A 6673-nucleotide genomic window follows, 5' to 3' on the forward strand; every position below is an offset into this window, starting at 1 on the left:
TGATTTTTGGTTCTGCCCGAGATTTTTTTAACTGATTGTGACTTGAAATTGGTTTTTACAATTTTTATTTACTTTTCAAAGGTTAATTTTGAGAACGGTCACAACCAGATGGCGCTCAAATAGTTTAGTTTAATGCATGCTATACATTTTACAAACAGACATGCATGTTAATACGTTTGGTAGGTAAATATATTTCAAGTATTTCATTAAATGGAAGTATGTTTAAATGCATCTCCAAATAGTCTTAACTTTAATTTATGCTTTTTTTTATAGTAATCCAGATTACTGATTTATGTACATTTGTATTTGGGTAAAATACTGTACAGTTCACTTTGCTGATATGCGTTGACAACACTCAGCTCAGCTGTTGAGGTGTCACCAAATCCGAGACTGTTTACAAAAACATATGCTGTAATGGTGTTGTTTGTCAAGTGGAAAACATCGAATTACCTGTAAATAGTGAAATATAGTACATTGTGCTTTAAAACAAGGGCGGAAAGGACTTATTGCTTAAAATGTAAAAGTTACAAATCGATTAAATGTAGTTAAATTAGAATTTCTTATCAGTTTTCTATTTTCTTGCCAACTGTTCGTTAATGATTAATATATACATACATATGTAGGTACATATTTATGTACGTACGTTTTGTAAATATGAACATGCGCATGGACACGGCTCTTTAATATATATAAATATGGTGTAAATTTCTTTAAATAAACGCGTTGTGGTATTTAATTTAACTTGTTTAACTGCTGACCTGTCAGGTAAGTAACGGTTGGATTACATAGTTGCATACATATGTAAGTATGTATGTACATACATACATACCTAGATACGACGTTAAAATAGCATTTCATTATCCAGTCAAAATGTTGTAATACCTAAGAACATATGTAACTACACGTGTTTATCTTGTATCTTGAATTGGGAAATAGTAATTATGTAATGCAAATGTGTAACACATTTCCTTTATTTCGTTAGTCTCTCAACGCTTTGTTGTAACTGCCAGATTTTGTAAAAAAAATTATAATGATAAAAACATAAAAAAAAACTTGTAGTGATAATATTAAGAGTACACATGTTTCGTTTGCTTGCTGGAGGAAGGTCATAAACCTAACTTTTTTTTTAGTTAACGATGCGGAAATGTAATATCACAATGGTCGCAAGACTATAGCCCATATATGTAATACTCCTATATTGGCAGTAAGAGCTAGTACCGTCCGAAAACACTACAGTACAGATATATCAATAAACACGTACGAAAGAAAAGGAACACACACGTTTATAAATAAACATGTACACAACACAAATACAAAAACGGCACTCAAGTACACAATACATTGACAAAAACGGTACTAGACTGTCTCGCTTTGATTTCGGAATGCTTACACCTTGAGAAGTTAGCTTACTGCCAATATAGAAGTATTACATAGATGCTATAGTCCTACTATCTAGAAAAATCCAGTACTAATTTTACTGGTTTTTACTGTTCGTACGCAAAAACTTGCAAGAAACCATCAAAAGAGAGAGAATTGAGAGAGAACAAAAATGATAACTGAACTTGCAAGTTTTACTGGATAAATTTTTTCTAGTAACTAGGTTTGTATAATAACCAATAGTCAGTACTAATTTGTACTGGAACCTGCAAATTTTTACTGGAAAAGTGTATATTAACCCAAAAAATTTGCAAGAGAGCACTGAATCGAGAGCGTAACAACACGGGAGAGCTGCAAATTCTTGCTAGTGAAATGTTTACTAGCAGAAATTAGCTAGCAGAAGAAGAAGAAGAATAAATGTCAAAAGCCGCCATTTGTTTAGCACAAACAAAAGCAAAATGAGTGGAAATCAAAATATTAATGATGTACTGAACTGTGTAAGTGATTGTGTGTAAAGCAAAGAGTTTAAAACTGATTTATAAATAGTAAAATGTTTACAGCAGAATGTCAGAACGGTGCAACAACTATTCACTTGCAAGGTTTTACTAGTTTTGTGTTCAATAACTTTTTCTGCTAGTTTTCTCTTCTCGATTTTACGCTCTATTTTGCTTTTACGCTCTCGCTGCAATATTTTACTGGAGAAGTTACTATACAAACCTACTATTTGTTAGTAAGAGAAACAGCTGATGACATGATGCTTAATGCAATTCACATTAGCTTTGTTTCTTAACAGATAATTATCACAAATTATCACTCATTTCTGCTGGAAAGCGTTTCTTAACCCAAAAAACTAGCAGAAACTAGCAGCTCTCTCTCGTTCTTACGCTCTTCTTTCTTTGGCTCTCCTGCTAATTTCTGCTAGCTGTCAAAATGGATAAACAAAAATTCGCGCCAAATATTTTCAATAGTTAAATACACCGATCAGCTGAGTACTTGCTAGTTTTGCGTTTCTTTACTTTTTCGTTATTTCGCTCCCTGTGAGCGTAATTCTTTAAATTTTCTCATTCTTCTTCTTCCTGATAATTATCTGCTAGAAAATAAAATAAACAACGCCATTACCATTAACATTACGTTACTTTTAGAGTTGCATTTGATAAAATAAACTTATTTAAATATATATTAAAATGGGAAATACTATTTTTATTAGAAAGTTGCGTCGGAAAATAACAAATTAATCAGCTGTCCATCAAACTTGTAACTTCTTGCTGGTTTTGCGTTTTCGTACTTTCTTGGATATTTTTCTCATTGGGAGTAAATATTGGCTTATGCCAAATTTCTGCTAGGCATTGAAATAACAAAAAATGTATGTAATTTGAAAAAATGCCATGTGGAAATGAACTTGATGATATTTTTTTTTTAATGTAATGAGACGATTATTTGTTAATGCCCGACTTTGTCATTTGTCATTTTTGCCATTTAATCCCTAGTGGAAATCCAGCACTACTCTCCGAAATTTGGTTACTGGCAAGTTAATGGATATTTTTTTGCTGAAGAATACGAAAACACAACTTATATCTGTTAACGGTGGCGAAGAAGAAAATTTGCCATCCTTTGAATTTCTGACTTTTCTTAGCAAATACAAAAAGAAAACAAAAATCTTTAGATCTTTAGTAGGGAACCAAATTAAGTAATTTGTTTTCGAGAGCAAAACCTGATTAAAAACATCAAAGCCGTCTTTTCTAATTTTTTCACATCTTGAGTTATAGCGTTATTCCAAAAAACCGAGTGATTTATGGATATAGTCAAATTTTTAGCAGACATACACACCTACATATGTATGTGCATAATAATTATAGCTGCACCACATTTTGACAAGTTTTACCGTTTTATTTTTTTTTGTTATTTTTTTGGCTATTTTTTATAAAATTATAGTTCATTCTCTAACAAAACCTGTGTAAATCGAAATTCCGAACTATGTACAATATTTAAAAAATTCAACAAACTGTCATAAAAATTTCGAGCTTCTTCAATAAGATTTCCTAGAAAGATTCTGAGTGCAGTTTTGTAGCCCAAAAAATTATAGTAGAATAAAGTACAATATTAAAATGGCAAAAAATTACCGTTGAGTTTCAAGATTTTTTTTGACCCATTTGCTTCCATCAGACTTATTGTAAACCCACCTCTGACAACTGTCCCTCCCGTAGCTGACACCGGCGGGATATGCTTCACTGTTGAATGATTCTTAACCAACTATGTGGAAACGAAAATGCAATTGCAATATTTGCAATGAATTTCTAACGTTATGAAACAAAATCTGAACTTCTGTAATTAAATATACATAACAACTTTTAGCTTTTTTTGTCATGGGTGGGACAAGGCCAATACTGCTTAATAATAGTTGCGATCCCGTACGAGTCCGGACTAGTCAGAAATAGTCAGAATCAGTCAGATTTTACTGGAAATCGATCCCGTACTCGGTTCTCTGACTATTGAGAGGACAAAAAAGAGAGTAAATACGGTTCTCTCTCTATCAGAAGTTACCAGTTTTAGTCCGAGAATTTTTTGCTGGTAAATTCTGGTAAATGTGTCAAACGATCAGCTGTAGTGTGTTTGGCAACAAAATTGTAAACAAAAGAAAAGTGCACTCTGCTAATTTATGTTGAAAAGTATTTAATTACTTGTTTAAGTGGATTCTAATGAATTTGAAAGTGTTTTTGGTTATTTACATGTGTGAGCTGAGTGTGTTTATATACAAAATAAGCAAAAATTTACAACCAAAATTTGGAGGTTATGTTGAAGATGACAGAAGTTACCATTTTTTACTAGAAAGCGATCCCGTACTTTTCAATGTTACTCTCTCACTGTGAGTAAATTTTTATTTTTTGACAGTTTTACTAGTCCGAGTCCGAGGAATACAGGATTGCACCTAATAACTCATCACGATTGAGAGAATACAAAGGTTGCGCCGATCTCGGACCGCTATTCCTCTCTTAACGAATTTGACAGAATCGTTGTTTGCATGACGTTACACTTGTGCAACTTGTTTACGTTTTCCTTGCAATATTTTTTCTTCTTCTTCCATTCTTGCTCACGTTTTGGTATTTCTCTCTCGCAATTGCACCAGTGTGACGTCACACAAAAGTTATTCTCAAAAATCCTCTCTGATCGGCGCAATCTTGTATTCTATCATTCTTGAATAACTCATAATATACATACCGCTACGGTGACCAGCCTTTTTTTTCTTTTATTTCAAAGGACAGTCCTTTATTTTAACTCCCTGTCGTTTATAATATTTCTTCAAAATAAAGGACGCCCTTTGTCCTTTATTTCTTAAACTGTCCTCTGCATTTTTCAGAGATATGTAAATTTTCAAACGCAGAATATAAAATAATAAAAATGCCCCTTATAAAATATATTTATTCGCCAGTTTGTTTCGCACCCCACTTAAGGGTTTCTATTTAATCCGTAATCTTTGTACAATCTATAAAGTACAGGGAAAGTTGTGCTCAGGATCGTGTTGCACGCTGAGTTTCCTGTTCCACCGAAAGATAACAATAAATCCCCTACTGCACAGTGGTTAAAAACTGGCATTTAGTGTTCGTAATTCACTGGAGCCTTTATTTTTCACATAATTTCATTATTTTTTTTTTTATGAAAGCTTACGATATTTGCAAGAGACCAGTTGAGCCTGATTTCTGAACTTTTATTTGATTACATTATATTTTTTAGTGCAAAATGCAGATAAAGTAGTAATTTTGAAGAAAATGTATTTTACGGTTCCAGTTAATAAATGTTACCCGCCATTAATTTAAATTCTAGTGTCCATTATCTTTCTCTTTTAGTATTGCATCAAACCTTCCTTCATAGCACATATGTATGTATATTAGTGTCCCATAAATTTGTTTGAGAAATTCGATATGAATAGCCTCTAAACTTTTCCTTTTGACCTTATCTATATATATGTTACCGGCCAAGCCCGATCCCAGGACAAACTAGTTTTTCCAAGGCTAAACTAGTTCTACCTAGATCCAATATATCCGTCCAACGCGGAAACAAGTTGTACGCAATAATATCGTGGATTGCGTAGCTGGAGTTGGACTGATGAGGGTTATTTTTTTGAAGTGCGGCCGAAAAATTGGTGCAATAAGTTTTAACTTTTTGGATAAGAGTTGCCACCTTTATTAACTTATATTCAATTTATTAAAAAATAAATAAATCAATTACTACAAAATGGGTATCAACCGAAAAGGTTTGTCTCTTAGCTGAACTAAAAGAGGGTTGCCAGCTGTTTAAAAAATCATATTAGGTAAGAAAAATATGTATCACCATATGGGTACTAAACTAAAGGGGTTTTAGAAAGTAGTAGTTTGAAAATATTTTGAAGAGGATTGCCACCTGCTTGAAATGTCGATTTTAGTTTACTTATACACAAGTTATATGAAACATCAAAATATGGATGTCAAACGAAGGAGTGTTAAGAAATCATTAGTTTGAACGCTAAAAATAATTTTGAGGTGTTGAAAGAGAACTGCCACCTGTTTAAAAAGTTACATTCAAATTATTTAATAAGTTTAATGAATTATTAAAATATGGGTATCAATCGAAGGGAGTTTGAAATACTTTTATTTCTGAACTGTACTTGCCACATGTTTAAAAAAATTAAATTCCACTTAATTAATCAGTTAATTAAAATATGTATCGCGATGTCAGGCGAAGGAGAGTTAACAAGCATTAAGCTTTAAAATAATTTTGAAGAGGGCTGCCATCTGTTTGACAGGTCTAACTCAATTAAGTAATACAAAGTATATGAAATATAACAAGTAAGCAAAAAAACCGACTTAAAAAATATATATATATATCTATATATTTCATGATTCAATGATTGGATCTTAACCAAATTGGTATGGGACCACCTCTGAGATACTACCTTTCCGTTGCAAAAAGAATTATCGAAATCGAATTATCGTGGTCCAAAGGTATGCGGTAACATACATAAAAAAAAAGAATGTTAAGAAATCTTTAGGTAGACCATTTGGAATGTTTGAAAAGGGTTGCTACGTGTTTAAAAAGATACATTCAAATTATACATTTATTTAGGGGGGCTGCCATTTGTTCGAACAATCAAATTCAAATTAGTTCTTCAGTATATTGAAATACATTTGTATCACAATGTCAGACGAACGAGATTTAAGAAGATTTTAGTGTGGGAATACTTTTGAAAGGGAGCTTCAAAAATTATCTACAGGTCAAATTAAAGACCTTACCTGTATATGTGTGGAAAAGTTTTTATTTTTTT

General features: G+C 32.2%; 1 protein-coding gene across 1 annotated transcript in view; it reads left to right on the forward strand.

Moving 5' to 3' along the window:
- The first annotated feature begins 681 nt into the window (after positions 1–681).
- Positions 682–6673, forward strand: part of LOC118737963 (CTL-like protein 2) — a 41684-nt gene continuing 35692 nt past the window's right edge. The window contains exon 1 of the mRNA XM_036468802.1: positions 682–765. The gene's annotated coding sequence lies outside the window, so the exon portion shown is untranslated. The remainder of the gene's footprint in view (positions 766–6673) is intronic.

Source organism: Rhagoletis pomonella, unplaced genomic scaffold (genome assembly GCF_013731165.1).
Source record: "Rhagoletis pomonella isolate Grant_MI unplaced genomic scaffold, Rhpom_1.0 Rhpom_scaffold_00004, whole genome shotgun sequence".
Lineage (NCBI taxonomy): Eukaryota > Metazoa > Arthropoda > Insecta > Diptera > Tephritidae > Rhagoletis > Rhagoletis pomonella.